The sequence below is a fragment of the Adelges cooleyi genome, unplaced genomic scaffold, assembly GCF_023614345.1.
Source record: "Adelges cooleyi isolate 19-005CV unplaced genomic scaffold, UGA_ACOO_1.1 ACOO_flye_CR_arks_rails_tigmint_CR_PRNA_108, whole genome shotgun sequence".
Taxonomy (NCBI): domain Eukaryota; kingdom Metazoa; phylum Arthropoda; class Insecta; order Hemiptera; family Adelgidae; genus Adelges; species Adelges cooleyi.
This window is the reverse complement of record NW_026095761.1, coordinates 5,127,231-5,139,235: the sequence shown is the minus strand read 5'-3', so window position 1 is coordinate 5,139,235 and position 12,005 is coordinate 5,127,231. Positions and strand designations below refer to the sequence as shown.

At 33.2% G+C, this 12,005-nt stretch overlaps 1 protein-coding gene across 3 annotated transcripts in view; it reads left to right on the top strand.

The window, feature by feature from the left end:
• Positions 1-873: 873 nt before the first annotated feature.
• The window catches only part of LOC126840446 (ras-associated and pleckstrin homology domains-containing protein 1-like), a 47,545-nt gene continuing 36,413 nt past the window's right edge, over positions 874-12,005 (top strand). For all 3 annotated transcript variants that reach the window (XM_050576246.1, XM_050576212.1, XM_050576220.1), the window contains exon 1: positions 874-1,243. The gene's annotated coding sequence lies outside the window, so the exon portion shown is untranslated. The remainder of the gene's footprint in view (positions 1,244-12,005) is intronic.

Below are 12,005 nucleotides of genomic sequence, written 5' to 3'. Positions count from 1 at the left end.
ACGGCTATGCTATTATATGTGGGTGTGTGATAGTCGATCATTATAATATTGTATTGAGTGTATGACCTAACCCATGCAGAGTGATCAACTCAATGCTCATTTACCCGGAAAATAATTACAATTATATTCTAGAGTCAAAATGCATGAGCATCACAATGTTATTGTTTCTACTTATAAAATATTTATTAAAAATTGCTTATAGATAAAATTACGAATTAGTTTATTATGTGTTATATATCGAAATGGATCACACAATACCGGTAATGTGTGTACAGGGTGATTGGTTAACTATGCCGCAGACAGTATTGTAACGATACCCTATAGGCTTATAAGTTATAAGATATTGGACTTTTTAAAATTATTAACTACCCATACAAAATATCTACAGATTTAGTGTTTCTACCACAAATCATACACCATTTCACTATTCGACCGAGCTATGTACAAGTTATAAAAATCTGGCAAAAATGGATGTTTTTTTTTTTTAACAAAGTACCTATAAAATGCATTGAATTAATATTGTAATTTGAATAACTATTCATAAGAGAGGTTAGCGATGCCTTCCGCGAGTCAGCTCACAATAAAATATTATATTTAAATAATGTGCAGTTAAAAAAAAAAAATCCTTACTATAAAACACGGTTGTATCGTCTGGATCGTGGTCAACCGATCACCCTGTATATCATTATCTTTTTGTATTATTGTGAATGAGTCATAATATTTTGTGTTACGGTCGGGCCTGTGCTCGGATAGGTGGCGCTCGTCTAACCGGTCGATCAATTACTATTGCACTAACCGCGTCCTCGTGCATCGTCGGCGACGGTCGGTGCACACAACGCGCGCGTTCGTTGACTCATCCCGGTGACTAAATAACTATCATCGCTACCACGGACGGCGCCGCACGGTTAGGTTAAGGTTACCGGGCTACCCAGTGTTTGTGTGTAACGTGTTTGAATTTTTTTTTTTTAAATATAAAAAACTTTCCCTCCCTTCTAGTGGTATGTGTGTGTATGTTTTTTAAAAATTATTATCATCTCAATTTTAAAAAAACGATAGCGTCGGTCTCTCCGTCGCCGTTGTGAATACAGTTTTTTTTTTATAAATTTGTTTTTTTTTTTAATTAAAAAACCTTAACGTTTTTTCGGGTTTGTTTGTAATTTTTCGCGCGGTTGGTTTTTAAAGTATATATTATTTATTTATTCAAAACCCAAAGGCCGGATTTTAACGACGTCCCAAAGTCAAGGTGAGTACCGTTATAATAATAATTTATCACATTGTTATTATAAAACTAACGTTTGCGTTATATTATATATACACTGGCAATATAATACACTGGCCGACGGCCAAGTCGTCGAAGCCTTATCAATAAAGAGAAAAAGTGTTTACAACGTTGTTTTCCAGTCGGCAACTCAATCTTAGCCCGTATATTATAATACTATTTCGACGTATCCACTTAATTGGTTTAATCTAGTTTTTTATTTTTAAATATTCGGAGCGGTTATCTTAAAATGTATTACAACGGTTTACAATGCAAAATATCTGCCATCCTGTGCAAAACTTGTCCTTGGACCGAAATTATTAGGTTTTTTCCAAACCAACAAACGTTCACCGATGATGATGATGATGATAATAATTCATATAACATTGGCAGTACTTACGTTTTTTTTTACATAATATTATTGTAAAACTGTAATAAGTACTATTAATATAACTGCGGCTGTTTAAAAACAATTATTACTTCATCGATAAAGTTCCAACAACTGTGTGAGTCAACGTTTCTCAGAAAATAGAGCGAGGTATTTTTGTTAAAAAAAAAATTATTCCAAGGCAAATCATACAAAATGTCCAGTGTATTACAATATTAAGTCGTTGTAGGTCTCATTTTGCATTCCTCCAGCGTCTAGGGTTGCTGTGCGACCCGACGGCAGACCTTTTTTTCTTGTGGTTATTGTCACCACGTTTTTCGAAGAGTATAGAAAAAACACACGTGTCTAAAACATTGTTGTAAAAATATACAGTATGTAGGCTAAACCGCAGTCAGGTAGTCGGTTCCGGACATGGTTCCAGACCTAAACTGGATCTCCGGTCCATCTTGGAGACACCGGTTTGAACGAAAAATATCGAATAATGGTATTATTTTCTACTATAGTATCATAGACCGGCATACGTCTGGACCTATTCAATAGCCGGACACGTGCACACGGTTTAAGGGATATTGTAGAGCCCGTATAATAATAATAATATGATAATGTGTCCTCGTGCACTGTCAATGGCTCCGTCAACGGTACTCGAAAACGTGATATTGTAATCCCCAGACAGTCGTTAGGCCAAGCGATTAAACTATTATCTTCGGGGAAGCGCTTACAAATAATTTGGGATGATTTCCCTTCGGAATCTTGAGTATTTTGGACTTTTAACGACTAGCAACTGCAGGACTACCATAAAATAATGTAAGGGGGGTATACCCAGGGTAAGATTTATAGGTTATTACTTATTATATTTTATTGTATTTATACTTAAAATACAACTTCTTTACATTTTTTTTCTAGAGCTCTGTTAACTTTAAAATCTTAAACGACAACGTACATATTATTTTTTAGCTCTCTTTTTAAATTAAGAATTTTGACTGGTCGACAATCGGTTTAGGATAATTATTTTTACACTTGGTAACTTTCAAAGTTAAAATTTTCCTTTTTTCTATGGCCTTTGGAGAACCGAGTTTTTCAAGTATTCTTTGAAATGCACACCACCGTTTCGCACCGCTTTCTTTCAAAACCACACAGTCGTTTCCCACGTGGGCCAAATCCGGGCTTTTTGACCTTATAGTGTGCATTATAAAATCATGGTCGTCAGCGGTGTATGTCGACTGTCAAGGCTAATGAACTGCGTGAGCTGGTTCGGATTCGAAAAAACTTCTGAAACTCTGTGTGCCCTAAGCGAGGGACAACTTAAGCCTGTCGGGATTACAGGATTACTCGAGGTGTTGTCAAGAACCGTTGAGCGATCAACAAATCTCGGCGGAGAACCGTATGAAATTTTGAAGTGACAAGTCTATTTGGCCAAAAAGGACCTATTGGCAATTCTTGACCAACATTTTTAAAAATAAGAACTGTCCCTACACGACTGGCGTGTGTGTGTATAAGAATTTTCACTTTCTTATGCTAGTCTGCACTTGTCACGGTAAGTGCAACTAATCAGCAAACGTCAATCAATATTACAATGGATTCCTTCGCTTTGTGATCAACTTGCTGTCGATTACCGGCATTTGTTCAACATTACGAAAACCTCCCGAACGACCGTCACTTCACACACACCCTTGCATCAAAAAAACTTAGACCCCCTGTGTGGGGTTTTGGTTTTCATTGTTTTAATGTTGAAGGAGTGAACTGTACTCTTTTACTCTTCCCCTCGATTTTTGATAGGGGTTTTCAATATTTACCGAGTCGAAAACAACAAGCAAGCAAAAACATGAAAGATATGATAAATTTCCATACCCAACCTATCCCACTGTGTCACGAAAATTGATGACGCTCATTCCAGATAAACTTCCAGCCCAAAAACGTGTCCGCGTTAAGACACAAGTGTCGCCAAAGTTGCTGCGCTGTGTGGATTGTCGCGTGTTGTGCTAACGGTTCATTGGCCTTGGCTGTCGACATGGCTCGCGACTTTACCACTTGGGTTTTACGCCGACTTGGTGCTGCTGTTGTCACGGTTATTTTAATGGACAATAAAACAAGTCGTCGGTCGCCAACCGAATTTAGAACCGCGCCTTGTCCGTCCGGCAATTACCAGCCGATGAAAAATATGCCTCCGTCTGGGGCTGCTGCGTTGAACTCGGTCCAAAAAAACATTAACAAAAACCAAAAGTGGACAGTGATCTCATGTATATAATATAATATGTAACACTCGCATCAATCACAGACTGGCGCAAAGACAGCAGCCGACTACGAAGACACATAGTGTTGCGTTGAGAAACAAAACTATACCAAAAAAAAAAGTCTCTACTCTGGAGCCATAAAAATGATTCAGTCCCCATCTCCCAAACGAAAAAAAATCCGTCTTGGAAGCACCGTTTTGCTTGCTAAAATTGTGTTAATACAACTCTTTGAATAATGTATGTGGCACAAATACGTCATCGCCGTTCTGAGTACTATACGGCGTTCGTTTTTTTCCAAACACACTTTTTGGCACTTGACAAAAAAAAATTACTAACATTCGATCGATGCCGTCACCGTTGGAAGTGCGTAAGACCAATTTTCTCAACAAATTCACAAGCGAGCAATTTACACGCTCGATCCGAACACGGTAATTTCGTTTGCATTTAGTGACGCTAAACTTAGTAAAAACAAAATATTTGTTGTCCTATTAAAGTAACATACAAGTATAAGTATGGAGTTTTAACGGTTCTGCTAAATATCGTAGAAAAACATGTATCTTTTTGTTTTGAAATCGATTCTAAGGTTGCGATTGCAAATGGATAAGAAAAGGATGTAAATAATGCCATCTTTATTAGTCTGATTTGTTAAACAATTAATTTTTTTATGAAAAATAGTTGTGTTGAAGATAATTATGGTAAAACTAATTTAAATTAAAAAAAAAAGTTGATGATAACATTGAATACAAAGATATCAGTTTATAATTAGATGCCATTAGTCTATGAAAAAATATTATGTAACTGTAACATCATAAAATGCCTTGTACTCTGCAACGAAGTAATCAAGCAAGCGAGCGACAGTGTGACCATTTAAAAAAAAAATACATTTTTAACAAGTTGTTAAACACTACACGGTATCACTCTTATCAGCTATATATATAATAAGATACAATGAAATTTCATATGACAAAATTGATGATATGATAACTGACAAGCCATGTATTTTGTATCACACGGTTGCAGTGATAAAACAAATTATAAATATTTACCAGTAAAATATAACTTCGTCATTCTGGTCACACTGCAGCTCGCCTTTTCGCTTACTTCACAATATTTTACTCAGATTGCGACCTCCTGCATCAATCTGAAGTTCATAATGAAATAGATGATATTATGACGCGTTAGGATAAATGTTTTCCGTGTAAAATTAAATTTTGTCTACTTTTAAAATATATTTTAGAATGGTGGTGTTGTAGTATTAAAATTCATATGTTTCCTACAGTGAAAAAAATGATCTCTTCGAGATGATATAACCACGCCCGCCATAAAGAAACGCGGCAAACGGTTTTCTTATGTACACCAAAAACTACACAATGTAAAGCCGACACTAGAATATGTGTACACATTTTATGACAGCGGTGTAAAACTCTTAAGCTAAAAAAAATAAATATACATACTATATGATATAAATGATGGAAGATGTATTTTTCTCCGCGAAACGTCACGTTTTGTATTTTGAAAAAATATCATCCCGGAAACGATCGGTCTGAAAACTTGGGTTTCCTTAAGTAACGCCATAAAAAAAAACTGAGCGAAACGGTTACTGCTATACTTACTATGTTGTATACATATTATATTATATTATAGTCTGCATTGTCAAACAAAGCGAGTCACGTATCTGCCGTGTTTTTATTTTTTTAACGGCGTTTGCTCTGCAACAGCAGAGGACTCTTTGGTAGTTCAATACAGGGTGATCCATTTAACTTAATTCACTCGCGTTCTCGGCAAAAAAATGTAATATTATGTTACTTTGAAATACTAAAAAAATTACCTAATATTTACTTTTTTGAGTATTACAGAGTGATATGTCGTTCGCAATTTTGTTAATGCTAGAGCTAGGGGAAAAAGTATTATAGATAATTCATCCGATTATCCGGCTCTTATATTTTTTAAAAAGTCAACTATACACGTTCCCGTTTGAGTTTCAAAAGTTGATAGCACCCTATGGATAATACTAAAAAAGGTACATATTTCATAACCGTATATTATAAAATAAAATAAATAAAAATTGCAATCATTTTAAAAGAAATTTAGCCTCCATAGATTTCGTTATTTTTACATAATACAAAATAGTAAACTATTTTAAATTTTATTATTTTATATGTATAATAAACCATATTAAATGATAAACATATTGTGTTCATGTTTGCCCGTGTAAATGTTCTTGTAACAGTTTAACGATCACTTAAATATAAATAACAATCGTTAAACTTTCAAATATTTTTAGCTAACTCTTGGTTTTTATTATTTTATTATAATAGTCATAAATTGTCCATGAGTTAACTTTGGTGGTTATTCAAAACACCTTAAGAATTAATAAATATTTCCATGCCAAAACTACCATGCTCTTGTCGGCCAGGTTAGGTTTATGGCCAAAAGGCAAATGAAAAATTTACTTTAGTGTTGTCGGCTCCTAAAAAAACAAATATTTTTTTCTTTTACCGGCAAATCTTAAAGATTCTTGACAGTAGGTAGTAGATACCATCTTATCTAGTACAGCTGCATTACGGTATTGCAAAATCAATATTATTCTAGTTTTATCTTTTCCCTCGAACAATCCAAGCCTGACGATAAGAAGGGTGACTTTATCGCTTTTGGAAAAGTCAAACAGATTCTCTTATGTGTGTAACGTTGGAATAATAATACATTATGATGCTTTCGACCGAGTAACAACAAAATAATGGACTAACCACAACAACAATCGGTTCGGATACAATAATTCGGCCGTAACCGTATTTCCCGTCTGACGCGTTTAAAGGCGTAGACTTTTTGATAAATGATCTAATTCATATTATTATTTCATATATTATTGAGTTGGCTCGTTTTTTATTTTTTTTTTTCTGTCATAACCATTGAAAGTGCGTTTGCGCCCGCTCGAGTTTATCCTACGTTTTCTTTATTTTGATAACAAACAAAATGTATATATATATATGTATGTATATAAATGATAAATGTTTCAACTTGGTTTATTTATTTTTTACCTCCCATCTATCTCCTCGTCGTCATAACCATAATAATTTGAATACATTATGTATAACTCGAGCCATCGATGGTCGTACCCAGAACTGCTCGTGGTGATATCGGTGCTCGATTATATGATTCTTTATTTTCTTTTGTTGATAAAATAATAATCATTTCGTACCATTTTGTTGTGTTAGAATTTTTCGCATTTAGAAACAAGAACAGTTTTTTATTTTGTTATTTTAACAATGAAAACAAAAAATTAATATTTTTGGCCACTGAAATTTCGGTTTTAAACCAATTGTGCTTCGTCTCAATTTTTGTTTTCCAATCTGGATGTGTCTTTGTCTGCTCGCCCGCATAGAGTAGAATATAATATGTATATAATAAGAACATAATATTCTTGGGCTGTACGTGTCGGTTTTGGGTTTCTGTAAATAAAAAATAATGGTGTTATGACCGGGCGTGGGCGTAAGTATATGCAAGTATAAAAAATACAAATCTCTTTTCAAGACCGAAGAGAGACGCCCGGTGCTGCTGCACAATGGGATTTATAGCGGCGCCAGACCTTCGTTATTAGCATTAACGTTCCGGAGAAGAGGTGTTTAAAAAATATTTAAAAAAAAAACACAAAATGTATGCACTCTACAGTTTATGTAATATTATAATATGTTGTTCGAGAAAAACGCTCGATTAAAAATTTACCCTTATTTTTTTACAAAATGACATATTATTACAAGTACAATAATAAAAAATATTATTATTCCACGTCGAGTGGTTGTGTACTACCTACGTTGTTGTTTTTTACTCGTGCGTTACCAGATTAATAACGTTACATTGTGTTGATTGTTCGATAATAATCATAATAATAACAGTAATAATAATGTATAATTTTTTATAATTTGCGTCATGCACTAATGACGTTTCTCCTCGTGCACCGCATAGCAATTATACATATTATTATTATTATTATTATTGATAAGTGAAAACTGTCAAGACGTCCAAGCGTGTGTAAAATTCGGTTTTACCGTTTCTTGTGGAAGGGAGGAGAGTTTCCATTTAACTTGCCCCTTCCCACTTCTTGGCGCGACATATGCCTGATGGTGTGCCACTTTTCAAGGTGCTTTGTTTACTATGATCCAGTTGATAGCTCAAAACATGTTAAAATTATTTAAATTAATCTTTTTTTATACTTTTATAAATATTATTCAGCCCTAATTTGGTTTACCAATAACAGCTATTAAAGTAAAAAAAATGGTCCTGTGTCTTTTTGTCGCCTAACGGTATATTTCACTCGTTATGATTGTGTAGTCTAAGACGCGAAGAAGGAACTATATTGTACAGGGTAGGGGGAAACAATATATAGGAACGGCTGTTTTGTTTTTATCCCTATTTTTTCTCGGGTTACCCGACGGTCGGGCCGTCTGGTTTCTTTTTCTTTTCCCCCTTGACAACGCTCATTGAGATTTACTATTAGAAGGGTAAACTGTCTTGGGACGTGGCGCGGTACACTCCGAAGTGGTTGTATAGGAGCACACAAACGGTCGACAGGAAACGTGGGAAGGACCGGAAACGATTGTGTGTGTGTGTATGTTTACGGCTGCTCCTACGGATGTTCCAGTGTTGCTGAAACGTTTAAAAATAGTCCGACGACCGTCTTATTAATTTGCATTTTAACTTCAATGCGTAGCCAAGAAGCTATTGTTTTCACAATGATTTCGGTTCGTTTTATTTTTATATTTCTCTCGTCTGAACCCACTATATCTTCTAAATCGCCGAATCGATTTCTTCAAGCAGCAAGTCCATATAGATCAGAAATCTTACTTGAACAATAATTATTTTGGGCCGAAAATTTAAAAAAATTGTCTCATTAGTTCTAAACTTGTACTAGGAATCGATAAATATTTATAACCAAAAAAAGATAAAAAACTAACTTAAAACTACTATTAATTTATTAAACTTAATAGTACATAAAGGTGCTATTGAATTGGCTTTCTCAACGTGTATTTCGTAATTACATGGGTTACTAAAACTACATTATTACAACATTATTTCCAAAATAGACATATTTTATACGTTTTGTAAAAAAAAAGTTCTATAAACATAAAAATAATTTAATAATGTAATTTCATACAGTCGTGCACAAGTCATTTAAAGGTATTAAAACCAATATGAATTTGATTTTCTAAAAAAAAAATGTTTGTTTGAGATTTTTTTTTATGTCCACTTTTTATATTAGATATTCTTATAATAATTACAGTATAAGCTATTGAGACCATTTATAGTAAATTTAGGGAATAGTAATACTTGGACGAAGCGAACAGAACTGGAAATTCAATTTAGAGGGTGCTTTTTACTGTCTAAATTTAAGGTAAATTATTGTCAATGTAAATTTCCACTTAGTAGTGGTAGTTAGATTTTCTATATTTGTCATATTACTAGGTTGTATCTCAGCTAGTGCAAATAAGAACCTAAAAATTAGATAGTTTTGAATTTAATCCAGCACAGTGTTTGTGTGTGTCGTGTACAACATGAATGTCACGTACCTTTCCAGTTTTCATTTGAAGTATATTTTGAGAACCATTTGTTATTGGTAGCCAACTCAATGGTCGCCAACGAGGGCAACAAAATTTCAATAGACAGACGATCAACCCTTACCGCTTATCCACCCTAATACTCGGAATACAATTTCCAGCACGTCATAGCTTTTACAATGCTATTATCGATTTCGGTTATTACTTTTTTTGTATAATTTTCACGCTTAAACGGCATTTTGAATATTTTTTCCCTCCAAACGATAAAAATCTTATGAAACATCATATTTTGATAAACCAAGAGCTGCCACTGAGGCTAATGGCCCTGCTACGTCCGAGTGTGTTTTTTTTAGAAAGGAAAAATATCAAGATCGCGGTTGAAATTAAGAATGGAATTGTTAGAGAACAATCGAGATGATTAAGCGGTATTCATTGCCTCTCCCCCTGCTTCATGCCCTCTACCTGTGTAGGTTTTTTTTTTATGAGCTCATCATCATATAATTATAATGCGTTCTTGGAACGTATATCGTCTACCTCGCAAAACGCTAACCGGCATCTCGGCGGATAATGCACAATATTATGTCTATTTACAAAAATTCATATCATATATTTTTTAACCTAAAAAACGTTTTGCATACAGGGCAATTATTACATACGACTAAAATAATTGTTTTATGAATTCCACGTTTCTTGGGTGTACTCAGTTATGATATTATGTATATTAAAGAGAAAAAATATGTGTTTTCTAACTATATACTTTTATAATACTAGCACATAGTCATAGCCATTTTTTTAAACATCGATTTTTGTACAAATTGCTAGACGTTGTAAAGCACTCGGCTGGTGACTAAAAAAATAATGCAAATTCATTTTTATAACTATATTGGATGATAAAACTTTTTTTTTTTTGGTAATTATTGTTTATTAGGACATATTTACAATTTTGACGATGATATGTCGGTTTTCTTAAATTTGAACAAAATGTAACTTATATAAACATATTATTATTATTATTATTATTATTGTTATTTGTATTCCAATTCATCAAATACCGATATGCTTATGCGAACAAAAAAATCAAATTTTCATATTTGGTTAATAAAAAAATGAATGCCATGCATCGGTTGTTCATTTGTAGCATAACGTAATGCTTAAGTATTTACAACTTTGGACAAAAATCGATAATTTAAAAAACATTTTATTGATGACTCGTTCGTTAAACTTGAAAAAAAAAATACAGGCAAAAATATATTAAAAATTAACCTATTCTCGAATATTTTGAATCTAGTTTAACAATTACCTAACTGAAATTATTTTTATACTTTCCCTGCTTAATCATTTTTTCCTATATACAATATTAAATTACATAAATATCCCTACTTTACGGGTTATTTGGTGAACAACAGGCAAGTAATAACGTTAACACGAATTTGAATGCAAAATACATTTTGTTATTATGACAAAAAATCCCTTTTAAATAAGACATTTTTTTGTTAGGTTGAATATTTATTTTATGATTTAAATACATATTATTTTAAATAAATTATATTACTTTATTTAAAAAAAAATGTATTTTCTATAATATATAAACTATTTGATTGATATTTACTATTTGAATTGTGTATTCTTTCTTTTGAAAATTTAAAAGAGTTACTAAATCATTAGTCCGTCTTAATTGTAAAGATTAATTTTAAACAGTTAAATTTGTAAAATTTGTTAATGCCCAACATAGTCACCCAAAGTAACATCATAAGTAGCTAATGCCTATAACATTAATATTATTCTAAAACGACACGACGTTGAGACATAAAAGTGTTCCAAAAAATCAAAATTTAGAATTTTTTAAACATTTTGTTCACACTGTTCACCCTGTGACTATAAAAAAGTATCGCTCTGCCAAATACCCAGTATATGTTGGCCAGCTGTAGACGAGTGAGCATTTACTAGGTGCGCCTGAGGGAACAATAGCATTAACAGCATTGCGGTTTCTGTTTTACTGGCGTTGACAGATTTTTTTTGTCTAAATACTTTTGCTACAGCAGCGTCGACTAAACTACATTATTATTGTACACCTCACATCGGATCAGCCATTGCTCGAGTATGTTGATTGAATCGTCGGTTAGGACACCTACTCGACCTTAGTAAGGTCTAAGGCAATTGGCGCAACTAGAAGAGGGTGGGTAGGGTACCCGGAGAAGTCTAAATCATTTTAAAATCCCATAGTATTTGGGTAAAAACTTTTTTAAAACATGGAAATGTTTTTAGCCTGGGGATCAATCCAAAATGTGCGTGATCGTCACTAAAAAAATTTCCAGACATTGGCACGAAGTTGTTTATAGAAATTTAATAATACAATTATGTTAGTTCCTGCCGACTTGGGTACCTTTTTGATTTTATTATAATATACACATTGACTAGATAAATTATTATAAAAAAATCATCCAATAGCAAAATGTTATTAACTCGACAACGAAAATAATAAACCAGGTTTACACGCAGTGGTTAATTGGCATTAACATTTGGGTTTACCTGTAATTTTTAATCTCAGAAAAATAGTTCAATCAAACTAATGCGCA